We start from the raw sequence: 15,515 nt of genomic DNA, 5'->3' as shown, positions 1-15,515 counted from the left end.
CAACAGTATAGATGCCAGTCTGAGTCTGAAGGCCTGAGAACCAGGAGCACTTAGGGCAAGAGGAAAGGGATGTTTCAGCTCAAGCATTCAGGCAGTTCCACTGAACTGTCAACACAATTAGAAATATCCCAAAAGATGAAGTTGCAAATACGAAGAAAAGGTCTAGAGAGTTTGTCAGATAAAACTTTCTCCTTTTAAAAGGAACTAAGTGACTTGTCACTATACAGTTCAGGATCTGCAAATGCCAGGCTCTGGAATTCAGATATTTTATGCCATAGGAATATTCTGGACCAAAATTTCATTCACTATGATATGGTTTGACTGTGTCCCCACCCAAGTCTCATATTGAATTGTAATCCCTACGTGTCAAGGGAGGGGCCTGGTGGGAGACGATTGGATCATGGGGTGGATTTCCCCCTGGCTGTTCTTGTGACAGAGAGTTCTCACAAGATCTGGTTGTTTGGTAAGTGTCTGGAGTGTCTTCTTTCTCTTTCTCTCCTGCCCCTGTTACCTTGTGAAGACATGCCCTGCTTCCCCTTCACCTTCCACCAAGCTTGTAAGTTTCCTGAGGCCTCCCCAGCCACATGGAACTGTGAGCCAATTAAACCTCTTTTCTTCTTCTTCTTCTTTTTTTTTTTTTTGAGACGGAGTCTCACTCTGTCACCCAGGCTGGAGTGCAGTGGCGCCGATCTCAGCTCACTGCGGCCTCCACCTCCAGGGTTCAAGCAATTCTCCTGCCTCAGCCTTTCAAGTAGCTGGGATTACAGGCATCTGCCACCATGCCCAGCTAATTTTTTCATTTTTTGGTAGAGACAGGGTTTCACCATGTTGACCAGGCTGGTCTCCAACTCCTGACCTCAAGTGGTCCACCTGCCTTGGCCTCCCAAAGTGCTGGGATTATAGGCATGAGCAACTGTGCCTGGCCCTCTTTTCTTTATAAATTACCCAGTCGTGGGTAGTATCTTTATAGCAGTGTGAACTCACACTGCCAATTTGAATCCACATTGCCAATTTGGATTATTTGTGGCATATCTATCTTATCACTGCACCAAAGAAATAAATAGCAAACTTCTCAGTTATGTGCAGAAATGTATTTTAGGAAGTTAGGCATCATAATAACAACAGTAGTAATAATAATAGTATTTTAGCATGTATTAACACCTTCTATGTGTTAGCACTGTACTAAGCCTCTTGCAAACACTATCTCCTACATTCCTTACACCAGTCCCACGATCTTGGAATTATTTTCCTCTCCAGGTCCAGGTTAGAAAACAAACTACAGAGGTTAAGGAACTTGCCCAGGGTTGTCCGGTTCTTGGTGGTTGAGACTGGAAACAAGCACATGATGGTCTGAGCTCAGAGACTGAACTCTTAGCATATAAGAAAACCAGGTAGGACCAGGTGTGCAGGGGAATGAGAGACCAGAAATTCACAGCCAATCCAAATCTGTTCCACATGGATTGGCTCCCATCTTTGTTAAGTGAAATCATCCAATATTAGATTTCACTACACTTAGAGATGAAAATAGACAGGGATCCCCCCGAAACAGACCCTGAGACAAAAATTTACGTGCAAGTAGGTTACTTGGGAAGTGATTTCAGGAAGGCTGGTGAGGGGATGGGGAGGCAAGCTGGGGAAATGAGACAGGGAAGAGAAGGAAACCCCTTCAAGGCAGACGAATGAATGCTTCACTATTGTGGGCAATGTGCTTGAGCCCAGGGGGACATCTGGGTGACCATGTTAAACACGCCTCAGAGTTGTCCCACCCAAGGGCCAAGGAAGCTGCATCATTTATCCACCCACTCCTGTTGGCCCATGGTCCAGGGCCCCTCTTGGTGGCCTTCATTTCTGAGCATTTGAGGCTTGTTGTTTGCTTATGTTGTACAGATTCTCTGCCTGATACAGGTGCTGGCATGTACAAGGCTGGTGAGGGCAAGGGATATGCGTGAGCACTGACAGTGTTTGCTCCACCATATATGTCTCCAGGAGGTGGTTTTGGCTTCAGATTTGACAGTCATTTCACCTTCTCACAAAGGCATTGTTCTAAGAAATTGCTCTGGCCAAGGGCTTGGAATTATGAGCACTGGAGGTAGAATATCCCTCTTCTCCGAGACCCCTCCAGGTGCTCGCCTGTGAGAAAGGAGAGGGTTAGACACCCTCTTCATGACGCTTTGTTTGGCATCAGAGAGTCCAAGTCCATGCTGTAGATTTCCCAAGGCAGTAACATCTGCCTGCCTTCCTCATCAGCATCTCTAAACTTCCGAGGGGCTGGAACAAATGGGCGAGTGAAACAAACCAGGGGAAATATTCAAGGCAGGCAGGGAGAGTATTGCATACTCAGATTTCTATTTCCTGAGAGAGGAGTTAAGAGTCCGTAGTGAAAGAATGAGGTGATAAACAGCATGGTCAGGGATATTTTAGCCTTGGAAATCCAGATATAAGATATTGTGAGTGTGTTTGCTACATTGATTTGCTCCACTTTTTAGCACTTAAAAGGAAAAATGAGTTTTACACCACATTATAACTGACTGTGTAATGTGGAGGACTGTGTGTGTGTGTGTGTGTGTGTGTGTGTGTTTGTGTTATGCATAATCAAGAAAGACTCAAGAGTTTACCAAGACGGAGAGGGCGGGCCTGAAATATGTCATAGACAGATTGAAAGTGTGCTACTGCCCAATACATTGCAAGCCGAATTTGTATTGGAACCAAACCTGAATTCTGATTTTCGTTCCTTTTAACTAAAATAAAAAACATTTCAATATTGAATGCTTTTATGTAATTTCCATAGAAAGAATATAGATGAAACCATAAATAATTTTTACTTTTCATTTTAAAATTTAAATTTAATATACAAAGATATATTCCACAAAATACATCTTCAATGCCAAGTCACCCAACTATATGGGAAAAGGGTGGTCTTCTAAAGGTCTGGGTTTTTTTTTATTTTCTCCTGGAGCACTTTGTCTAGATAAGGTTGATTCCTGCCTTCTCTGACTGTGATTTCAAATATGACTTCTCTGAACTTTATAACCTTATTTTGAAGGAAAGCATCTTAAGAGCAAGGGATAAAATTCAATTAATTGAGATGACAGAAAATAATCTACTAAGCGAATATATCAGGCAATTGGAAGCTTTCATACCTTTCAAAAAGGAAATAACCTATTTCTTGCCTTGTTATCTAATGACACAGGAGTTTATTTCTCTTGAAGCTGTTACAAATCTACCTAATGAGGCCTAAACACTGTTGCCAAGCAATTAGAGTTTTTATTGTGTCACTGATTTCCTTCATTTCCGCAGTTGCTGATAATCATTAGCCAATACTGTCTCATCTAAGAATGCACAGCGTGCATGTGTGTGTGTGTGTGTGTGTATGCACACACACACTTCAGCCTGCTGAGAATGCCTGTGGGGGAGACAGCCTTGGACAGTTACAAAATTTGTACATTTCTGCATATCTTATCTGTAAAAGCATTTGTGCTGACCCACGTTCATTTGCTATTCTGTGGATGTTATTTATTTCATAGGTATTGAGAGATGGCAGCATTTACTAACACACACATGCACACACATGTGCACACACACATAGCTGAGTGCATTTTCCAAAGATGACTTCACTAGTGTCTTCTAGAACTTCCCTGTCAACAAGTGCAGTCTAATTCACTTGCCCTTGAATCTAGACTGTCTTGTGACTCACCCACAACCAACAGAGTCTAGCAGAAGTGATTTCCAAGGCCAGGTCATAAAAAGCAATGTAGCTTCCACCTTAGGAGCTGGAATGCCTGCTCTTAAAAACTGCAGCTGCCATTGAAGCCCAAGGACCCAGAGACCACCATGTCGTGAGCAAGCCCAAACAAGCCCACGAAGAAGACCGCATAGAGAGAGAAAGAGATTCCTGGCCATCTCCAGCTGCTGTGCCGGCTCCAGCCACCGACTGATGGCACCCACATGAAAGAACAGCCCAGCAGAGACTTCCCAAATTCCTCACCAATAGAAACCATAAATAGGAATAAAATGGTAGACAGAGATTAAGCTGGTAAGTTTTGGAATGCTGCTGCACAGCAATACATAACCAGAACACTACATCCTAGAGCCTGAGTGTAATTAGACTATTTCTCTATACACATTCTTTTCCTTAGCCTATGCAGCAGATGTTATCAGTGCTGTCTACAGCCCCCTAGTATTCATCATTCCCATACCAGCTGTCAACTTCAAAGCTACTGTCACTCTCTGCCTGGAGGCTTTCCTGGCTCAGCCCATGTGGCCGGTGAGGGACAGGCACGAAGTACCAAGGAGTTATTGCCTCCAGAAAAGCCCTTAATTAATGGAAATGGAAATTTCTAGATAGGTAGCCCAACTCTTACCACTCAGACGGAAAACTCCAATGCATGTTCACACCATCTACAGAGGTTCCGCACCTTCTCCCAGCGGCTCACAGCAGCCCGACTTGCTAACACCTATCATGGGCTGCTCTGCCTGCCTCCTCCCTACTGGTGCTTCCCAGCAACATTTCCGCAAATTCTTATTTCAGGGGCAGCTCCAGAGGGAATGAAGACTAAGATAATGGGGAACCAGGCTGAAGGTCAGTTGAGTCAACTGAGACCCCAGCTCCTCAACTGCTGCTTCAGATCCCATGAAGAGTGGAAGGGATGCTCAGAGTGGAGCCTGCACTGTGCCCCACCTGAAACTGGATTCTGAAAGCGAATAAACACCCTCGTTCGTTCGGATTTATTAGCACCAGGAAGATGTACAAACAAACATCCACACAATTGACAAATCACGCATGTATCCTGAGTGGGTAATTTTGCCACATACAGCCTTTCCCCTTTCTTGCCCCCAATTTTGAAAAATACTGAAGTTGGTAAGGATGTATTGCATATTGACTGTATGCCTAGAGCTCTGTGAGACAAGGTAACAAACGTGAGAGAAAAGGTCCACCCCAATGTCACAGTACTAAGAATTCAGTCAAGGAAGCAGCGTGCTGTATTCATAGCAAAACCACAGAAATGGCTCACAGTGACGGGTGAGAGGCTTGCAGAGAAGCAACGTCCACGCTGGGTGGTAATATCAGGGTAGTGATATCACTCGTCTTCCCATTCCTAGGGAGCCATTGTGCTTGGTGGAAGATGACTTAACCGGCCAAGCTCGTAGGAACTTGAGCTATTTTCTTGGTACCTGACTGCAGAGGACACCTCCATGGTAATTGTCATTCGTGGAGTGCCTCCTCTATGTATGGCAGCCAGTGGTCGAGGGCTTTAATACGCAATGAGTATTTCTGATCACCAGCCATGTGGAAACAGCATAAACCAGTATACAATTCACTCAACTTAGCAGTTTTGAAATGACCCAATTCGAGATTAATTTTTATTTCATAGAGACTCGCACTATTTCAAATTCATAGCAAAAATATAAAATAACTAATATTTTATGTAACACTAAATTAGATTCTCATAAAAATATATCATTATGACATAATTGTCATCTTCATGATTTTCCTAATAATTAAAAGCCAATATGTATTAATTAACATTGCTATTAACTTTTCACATAATAATTCATAAAGAGCTTCATCTTTTTAAACACCATAAGCCAAGCAGAGATGTTAATTCAATCTGCTACAAAATAAACGTTGCCATTATTTCATTTTGTAATTGGGGGAAACTGAGGCACAGCGAGGTTAAGTAACTTGCCCACAGTTATACAACTGATAGGTGGTGGAAAACTGGGACTCCATGCCAGGCAATCCAGCTCTAGAACCTACTACACTCTCCACCACCAGCCTCTATTTCCTCCATCAAAACACACAATGGCCCTAGATGGGCATATTGCATGAGGTAACTGAGACTCAGGTGGGTTAGCTAGAATTCCAGCCTGATTCTCTCCAGCTCTAAAACCCATATGCCTGCATTCAGCTCGGCTGCATCCTGCCTGCATCTTATTTCCTGGCTGCATCAGGAGCAAGATAGACTTATTCCAGCACATATCAAAGCCGCCCTTGTCAACTCAGACTCCTTTAATTCAATATGAAAAAGGAAAATGCAGGGAAAAACCGTTTTGACCATGAAATGTGATAAGAAGCAGGAAGACGTAGTGGCTGGTGAACTTATACCAATAATAGCACATATTTATTAAGTCCCTACCACAGACTGCACTGTTCTGGGAACCTTCTGGATGTCAGCTTCCTGAAGCCACATCACAGCCCAAGGAGGTCAGCCGTGCTGTTTTTCCGGTCATGCAGTCATATCAGCGAGGCAAAGCAGAATGGAATTGGGAGGGTCTGCAGTTGTTTCTCTTAATAGACTGATCTCATTGGGTCTCTCCTCAATTCACAAAGGTGCAAACCAGCTCGGATCACGATGGGGAGAAGAAACAGTCAGGAGAGGTAAGTTGCTCAGAGGACAGCATCCACAGCCCTTGGGATGCCCAGAAGTGAAAGCAGAGAAAATGTTTCCTTCACTAGTCCCCAGAGGCTACAGAAGAGCTCGGAGTTCCGGGTTAGGGATACCCCGTGAGTTTCCCAGAGGGCAAGCCCGTCAGAGCACCCACTAGAGGGCAGAAGTGAGCAGAGGGGAATGAGGAGGGCACAAAAGGCATTGGGAGGGTGGAGGGAGAATGGATGCTGGTGCTGTTGCAGCCAGAGGGGACTGGGAAGTGAGACAAAGTCCCATGGTCCAGGTGAGGTACGAGAGTGCCCAGGGGCCTCATGTGTCTTTGGTAACTGGTTTTTGTGGAGCTTTGAGAGACTGTGGCTCAATAAGGACTATTAGTTACTCTGATATGCCTAATGGTGCATGCTGTCTTAAGAGCTCACTTTGCTGTCACTTAATTGAAATGTATCCTAATACATCTTCATCAGAACATTTGGAAATGGAACAGGCAAGGCAGCCCCGCTGAGTATATAGCAAACAAAGGTGTGGGTTGAAAACTGGTAATCCACACATAGCGTAAAGAGAACGTGCTGTGTAATTCTCAGTAAGGTACTGTCCTGCCTGGGACCTGTAGAGTGCACTGTTGGTGCCCCGCCCAGAGCCCCTTACCAGCTGCTGGGAGTGTTGGCTGCTGAGGGATGTCAGCCGCCTCCCTCACTGGGGAATTGCACTCAGGCCAAAAGGGAAGCTACTTGCCTAGGGGGTTATGAGCGCATCCCATGCGCTGCCAGAGCCCAATGACCATACCTTACAGGGCTCATAGATGCCTAAAGGGACATGAACTCCACAGTGCAATTCACACTCCAGAGCTCTTGGAGCTGAATTCTAGACACAGATCATACCTTTGCACAACATTAACTGATAAAGTAGAAATGACATTTCCATTTACCCAGCAGGGAGGGGTTTTTGAGTTCTACTCTCCATAGGACTTAGTTTCAACTAAACAAAACTTTAGAAATTAGCCAGCCCATTTTCATCCAGGGTGGAATCCTGTGTGAGACATCAAAAACTTAGAAACCACCCAGTAAGTTAGGTAAAGCATGACACATACAATAATATAGCACTCCACCGATGGCAGAAATCCAGGTATAGATGTAGATATCTTCTGGCATAAAAAGTGCAAATTCAGGCTGAGAGCCATGTGAATAGCATGGCTTCTTTATTTTATATTGATCATTGACTGACTGATTGATTCACACACACAGTGTCTTCGTGTATGTGGTTATCCCCAGATCAGGCTGAGACAAGGCTTACACGTGGGCAGTGTATTTTGGAAAGAGACCACAGAAACGTGAAAGGGAGGCTAGAGAAGAAAGAGACAGGGAAAGAGGGATAGTCACTACTGTCAACATCTGGACCTAGGCCTGTTTGGGACCCTTTGGGGCACTATGTAGACAGCCTCAGAATCGTTCGCTTGAGGAACAGGACAGGGGCATTTTTATCCATTAGATACAGGCCCCATTGGTTTGCCAGTTGCCTGTGAGGTGTTCATTCCCTTCCCTTTCCAGCAATCGCCTACACCAGAATGGTGGCAAGTACTCCATCCTGTAGTGGCAGGGGTGCCCTGGGGCGTACAGCAAGAGATAGCCGGGGAGCTGGAGTTATACCTGCACAGCTGGTGGCCGTGGCAACAACTGGAGTTGAAAGGTGGGTCAAGGGGCTATGAAGAGGGCACAGGAGGTATACAGTCCACATAGAGAAGTGTCAAGAAGGATATTTACCAAACTGTTGATGACAGTCATCCCTGGGAAGCAGGATTCTTTATTCTCTTCGTTATGCTTTCCAGAACAGTTTAGGTTTTTTCATAACGAGTATATAATTTTTGCAAAAAAAAAAGCCATATCAAAAGAAGAAATCATCGAATTTGACTCCCTCATTTTATAGGTGAGCGAGTCAGGTTTGGAGCAGAGCTCATGGACTCGTGGCTGGGAGCTGTCTGCAGTGTGAGCACAGTGCTATGGCCCCACCAGCCCTGGGAATGTAAAGGGTGTTACCTACGCAGCTGCAGCTCAGAGATGACCATGAGCAGACCAGGTGGTGCAGTCCCATGAGGACCAAAGATGAAAGAGCAGGACGTCCAGATCCAGACAATAACCACACACCCCTGCTCCCAACTCTGAGGAACTGCTATTCTGAATGCCATCATCAAGTAGTTTTACTTGAGTTTGAACTTCATTATTACAGGTCAATTTCCCCAGAAGGCAGAAGCTGAGTTTTTAGGCAGCGCTCTTGGTATCAACACCTGTGAGGTGTGAAGGAAACAGAGGCTAAAAAACTCTGGACTGGAGTGAGGTCTCCAGGTATCAGGCGATCCCACCAGGACCTCCAAGATGTTGGTACAAGGGAACTGACTTTACACCCTGCACTGGCCAATCATTGAGCTGTTTGTGCTTTTCGTATTATATCTCAAAATATATTGCAAACTCTGAAATTTTCCCTTTATGTTTTCTTCTAAGAGTTTTATTGTTTTAGCTCTTACATTTGGATTTTTGGTCCAATTTGAGTTAGTTTTTGTATATAACATGAGGTAAGGCCCAACTTCAGTCTTATGGGTATGGCGATTCAGTTCTCCCTGCACCATCTGTTGTAAAGACTATTCTTTTCCACTGAATGGTCTTGGCACCCTTGTTGAAAATCAGTTGGCCATAGGCACGTGATTGTGTATCTGGACTCTCAATTCTGTTCCATTGTTTACACGTCTACCCTTTTGCCAGTACTACACTGTTCTGATTACTGTTGCTTTGTAGTAAGATTCGGAATGTTGAAATGAGTGTTACCATGTCTTAACATGTCTTTTTGTAGACACATTCAATCATTTCTCTTGAAACTATGCCTGGGAGTGAAATTGCTGGTATGCATATATTTAGTTTCAGTAGAAACTGCATGATAGTTTATACACGATTTATTTTTAGTAAGATGTTGATATGAGTTTATACAAATCAATTTAATCAAAACCAATTACACACCTGAATGTCATCAGTTGTCCTAAATTGCAACTGTTCTTATGTTTTCATGGTGAGTGGTGGCCTTGCTCTCACAAAGTTTTTCTATGACTTCCTGGTCAACAAGCTCCGTGGAGGTGGTGATCTCTAGGAGGCAGAATCCTCTGGGAAAAGGGCCTTGGGCTGAGTTGGGAGGTCACCCAGGGCAGGATCTAACACCTCCCTCAAGAAGACAGAAAGCAGAGACAGATCACAAGCAGCAACTCAACTGGTGAGTCTCTATTGGCTAAGGCTGCTGCATTGAAAGAAACTGTGGGCAAATTAGAAAAGTCACCACTCTGGGGTGATAACCAGTGCCCTCTGTGATGGACCAGTTCACAAAAAGCTCCCCTTCCTCTGCTGACTGAGTCCCATGCCTGGCTCATAACCCTGACTGGCCTGTCCAGCTGTACCTCCCACCAACCACACAGGGTGCCTGACTTAGCATGGCTTTTCCCCAAAGCAGGGCCTGAGATGAAGGTTTGAGTTCAGGTGGTTTGTTTGGGGGCTGACCTCAGGAAGCCCTGTGGGGAAGTGGAGAGAGTCAGGCAGGAGGGAACCCGGTACGGGTCAGTGAGTGGGTGACTGCAGTAGGCACCCAGGATAGAATCCCCAGGACAGTCTGGGAGGCTGTAGGGATTGTCCCTCTGAGAAGTGAGGATGCTGAATGTTTTTCCATTAATTCCCACTCATCATTGATTGAGGGTCACTGCTGGGTGTTAACTCCCTGGCACTTCTGGTTTGTCCATGGATAAGCACAGTCCACAGACAACACCCTTGGACAGAGAGTAACAGGAAACTGACCGGGGAAGGAGTGTCTGCAGGACATCTCCCCGGTGTAGCCCACCGAGGAGTAGCGGCTGGCTACTGTCAGCACCTGCTACGTTCCCTAGACCCGAGGTTAAGAGTTTCCCCTGCCCCTAGTAGGCCCACTGACTAAACCATACAGATTAGAATAGAACAGCCAGTGGGACCCTGACCATAATTTATGTTCCCTCCTCTGTCACCACAGAGGGTGGAGGAGATGTAGAGAGAGTGGGAAAATGTTGATGCAAAAATGCAAAAAAACAAGGCCTGGAGCAGATAAACCAAGCTTGAATGAATGACTTGTTCTCCAGCAGAGAAGGAACTTTATTTGAACAGTTAAGCCTCGCATGTTGCAAAAGCCCAAGATCACCCCGCAAAGGCTATTATTTGCCCAGAGTGTTACAGGCTGGGGAAATCTTCGAGTACCCCTTTTCTTTTAAACACCAGATCCTATAGCCAGGCTGAGATATTGGAAAGCAAATTGTGAGCCCCGTCTGCCAGCTGGGGGCATGCTGAGACAAAGAAAAGATTCTTGCTGGCAGAACTCCCTGGCCAGGAGACCCTCATCTAGTAGGAAGGATTTTAACACATTCATTTCCATGTTACGTGGCATGCCTCCATTCTTGAAGATGCTATGCCAAAAATATATATCCTTCTGCTTGTTATCAGTTTATTCATAATTTTAGATTCAGCTATAGCTCATATGCGGTAGAAACCTAGGCCAGCTGAGGGGAAAGCACTCTCCCCAGGGATCCATCTGATTTATAAACAAACAATTGCTGCAGCTGTGGGGGTCGTGAAATGGAGCCCTCTGTGATTCTGCAGGGAGGTTTCACACAGGATCTCTCCCAAAGGCAAGGAGAACATAAGGAACAAGAGCGTGTGTATGCCACAAAGTGATCCTTCTGGTCTCAGCTGACTTTAAAAGGAACCCCTTAAGAACTTTTAGTACCCATAAAACTTCTTGAGTGAATTTAAGCCAACTCAATTTGGTAGAAAATCATGCAACATTGCTGAAATTAACAGCCTCTCCGACTGACAGATAAACTCCAGAAATGAGCCAGTGGCATTGCATTTATAGTGAGAAAAGAAAAATAAGCTGAGCCTCAGTTCGGAAAAGGTTGAAGGTATTTTTGCAAAGCCTTTCATAAACACACATGAAAAGTTCATTTAAAATTCTAAATGAATGCTCAGAAAAATATCCAGGTTTCCCAATGTTAACCAACTGTTTGCTCATGTCTATATGATTAATACACAGCCTAGAGCTGAGATTTAATTTTTCCAGGATGCAAAGCCTGGTGCTTCAGCTGGTATTGTAATCCCTATTTAGAAATTGCAAAGTTATGAAGAGAAGCCTCCCTCAAGACAGCATCGAATAAAATTAGTCAAATACAGAGAAGGATACTATCATTTTCAAGATCACATGAAGATTTTATTAATTGCGAAAACATTTTAAAGGATGCTTATGCAAGAGATATAGTGAAAAACAAAAGTTATCCCATATTTTAGATATGCTTTTATGTTTACTGTCTTTCAGAAGTAAAACTTTCAATTCACATATTTTTTAACAAAGATTTGCATGACTACTTTGCTAGACACTCTGCTAGACACTAATGATGTAACAGTGCTCAAGATAGCAGCTGGGCTTCTGCCCCCTTCAGGTTACCAATCTTGGCCACAGGGGATAGGAGAGAGACTTCATATTGTACATGGATGAGTACTATTTTTAAAAGGTATTAGTTGACTGGCACAATGGCTCGTGCCTGTAATCCCAACCCTTCAGAAGGCCAAGGCAGGAGGATCACTTGAAACCAGGAGTTTGAGACTGGTCTACAAAGCTAGACCCTGCCCCTACAAAAAGCAACAAACAAACAGTAACAACAAAAATAGTTAAAAACTAAAAGGATTTTAATAGTTAAAAATCAATAGGATCAAAAGCTAAGATGTTGAAGGGTTCTGAGGAGTGAGCAAGATTGTGTGTTTCCAGGTAGTGAAAGACATCCCTTCCCCATAGCAGGTCCCCTGATGAACCAAGGAAATACCTGGCCTCTCTCACCTGAGCAATAGGCAAGTAATGATACCTAACTCATAGGGTAGCTGCAGAGTGTGTGTGCAAAGGGCTTAGCCTGGTGGCACCCATGATAATTGGTTATGACCTGCTGTTTTATTATTAAGGAACTCACATAATACAGTTCTTGGCACTAGAAGATAGTCTGTAAATATTAATTAAGTTCTCTTACTAGAGAGGTACATACACAGACACACACATACAACTTTAAGCCACAGTCTCCACATGGGGGATGCATGACAATCCATTGGGTAAAAAAGAAAATATCAGAACATCTATTTGTAAGTTTTATGTAAAAATTGCAAAGTGATTAAGTTTTACTGAAACAAGTTATACTAATTGACAATAGTGCCCTCCCTGGGTCTGTGTGTCAGTCTCTTAGAACTGGTACCAGAGGTCCCCCTAAGGAAATATAGGAATTCCACCACTCCAGCTGAGAGTGGCATGCCCACTTGGTGGCTTTTATGAGCCTCATTAAATGAATGTACAGATTATATGAATTCAGCTTTAACTAAATACCTTTCTCAACTTGGGAAAGTGGCTTAAAAATATTCTAGCCAAGAAACAACGGATTGAAGATAATCCGAATATCACAAGCAGAAAGGATGAAAATCAATGATAGAACTGACCCTTCCATTCCCAATACCTCCCGTTAGCCTCATGACAAGGTAAAAATTATAACAATCTAATTAGTGAGAAGAATTCAGCCCAAAATATTGAACTTACAATGAAGACTACTGATAATGAACATATACAACCATCGTCATGGACTGTGAATTCCATCCGTGTGCGGCGGTTTAAAGATTTGAGCTGAAGGTGATGTAAAGTCACGGTGATAACCAAGACCTACATATAGTAAGCATTCGGTGTGCAGAAGCAAATATCTATGAGACTTTTAAGCAATGTTTATAATTGTGAGATACTCAATCCAATATTTTCAAAGTTTCACACAGCTTACTGAAAAATATTGAAGTTTTTAAATAAAGAAAAACAAAAAAACCTACCTACCATTGGGTAAACCCTTCTCTTTATGCCCCGGTAAAAATGGCTGCAGTAATACAGAGACGACAATACAGAGGCAAGTTAAACTGCCTGCTTTTATTAGCAACGCGGTTGGAAATGCATAGCAAACAATGCTGAAGATTTAAAGATACACACATTAGAACAAATTATGCTTTACCGAGGTTTGCCAGAGACTTGAACGAAAGTACAGATATTTCCAACATGTCTCGCTTTGTGGTGTTTGCTGGCTTCCATTTCAATAATGAAATACACCAAAGGCCATTTTTTTTATGAGCCACTAAACCATTATAGTCTCAATAGTAAATGACTGAAAAGTGTTTAGGGTGGAAATGTGTATGTGTAATCGCTAGTGGTGGAATGGCTGAATTATTGTTTGTTTTTTAAGAAAAAAATTACAGTTAAGTTAACAAAGAAAGCACAACCATCAAATGCATTTACTGTGTCGTTCTTAGCAAGAAGTGAAGCAAGATGAAGAGAAAAACAGATGTCACCTATGAGGTTAAATTTATAAAAACGAGACTTGCCAAATATGATTGAATCTTTAACACATTTTATAATGAGAGTAGAAATGACCCTAAGAAATCTTTGGTCTACACAGACTGTCCTTTGGACAATGTACCTAAAAAAAAACAGGGAAATTAAAAGGGTTCCAAATTTCCAGACTTTTCTGTGATGACAAGTAGCTGTCACTAGTATGTGACCTCACACATATTTTTCAAGTAAGCAAGCACACAATCTATTACTATAGGGTAAAAGAGAAGGAAAATTTTCTTTATTTGCCACGGAGTGAAAAGTAGCTGCTTTTAAAAGAAAATACATGCCATAATGAGGCATTTTGAACAGTGTGTGTTTGGAAATATTTCCATTGTCACACAAATATATTTATTACCCAAAGCTCCCATATTTTCACCCTCACAGAGTTTTTAACTTGTTATAAAGTCTAATAAGCATAGAGTTTTCCTTCATTCTGAGCAGATTTTTGAAAATATAAAAATGCAATACTTTCCAATCATTTTGTAAGGCTGATAGCAAGGAAGATCCTTAGCCAAATTCCAGTAACAAGTTTTGAAAATTCAAGGATGTGATTACAAATGTGTCTTGTCACTTAGCCTAGCCATTGATGCGCTTCTCCCATTGAATATATAAAACTATATGAGGTTTCTTTTTCTTGAGACATTAAAAGCAAGAACTGAAATAAGCTGAACTTAGAATCTGACCTTCAAATTTATCGTATTACTCACAGAGATCAATTATTCCTTAATATCATCAAATAACCATTGATGTTCAAGTTTCCAATTGTTTCATACATGTCATAATTTTTAGTTTGTTTCTTTAAAGTGTGTTTATTTAAATAAAGCCATACGATGCATTTGATTGTTCTATCGGATCTATTTTCTTCTGTAGTTCTTCTACTCACATCTCTCCTTTCTTTGTAATTTATTCGTTGAGGAAAGTAGGTTGATTGGCCCATATGACTTCATCTAATCTGGATTTTGCTGGGTTCATCTCCTTTGTAATATCTATAAAGTTCCTCAATCCTCTGTATTTCCTGGAGAAAAAAATTGTACCTGCATATACAAGTTGCTCTTTTTTTTTGTTGTTGTTAAAATTACTTTATAGTAGAGTGTGCATTTCTACCAGGAAGCACATACTGTCTTGGTTCTCATCCTTTTGGTCATAACAGGCATTGGCAGATCTCTTTTTAAAACAGTATTTTATTGGCCGGGCACAGCGGCTCACGCCTGTAATCCCAGCACTTTGGGAGGCCGAGGCGGGCAGATCACGAGGTCAAGAGATGGAGACCATGGCGAAACCCCATCTCTACTAAAAAATACAAAAATTAGCTGGGCGTGGTGGCGCACACCTGTGGTCCCAGCTACTTGGGAGGCTGAGGCAGGAGAATTGCTTGAATCTGGGAGACGGAGGTTGCAGTGAGCCAAGATTGAGCCACTGCAATCCAGCCTGGTGCCTGGCAACAAAGCAAGACTCTGTCTCAAAAAAAAAAAAAAAGAAAACAGTATTTTAGTATAAAATGCATGATATAAACAGAAAGTTTAAAACATACAGTTTTAGGAAAAATAAACATCCACATACCTACCACCCAGATTAAGAAATTGAATCAATTTTGTACAACTCATATCTTCTTATTCTTCCTGTCTCATCTCTCCCCAGAGACAAACAACAGAAGTTCAGTATTAATTATATTTTGTT

The sequence above is a fragment of the Aotus nancymaae genome, unplaced genomic scaffold (assembly GCF_030222135.1).
Source record: "Aotus nancymaae isolate 86718 unplaced genomic scaffold, 86718_ANA_hifiasm-v0.15.2.pri h1tg000001l, whole genome shotgun sequence".
In the NCBI taxonomy this organism is placed as follows: domain Eukaryota; kingdom Metazoa; phylum Chordata; class Mammalia; order Primates; family Aotidae; genus Aotus; species Aotus nancymaae.
This window is presented reverse-complemented; position numbering follows the sequence as displayed.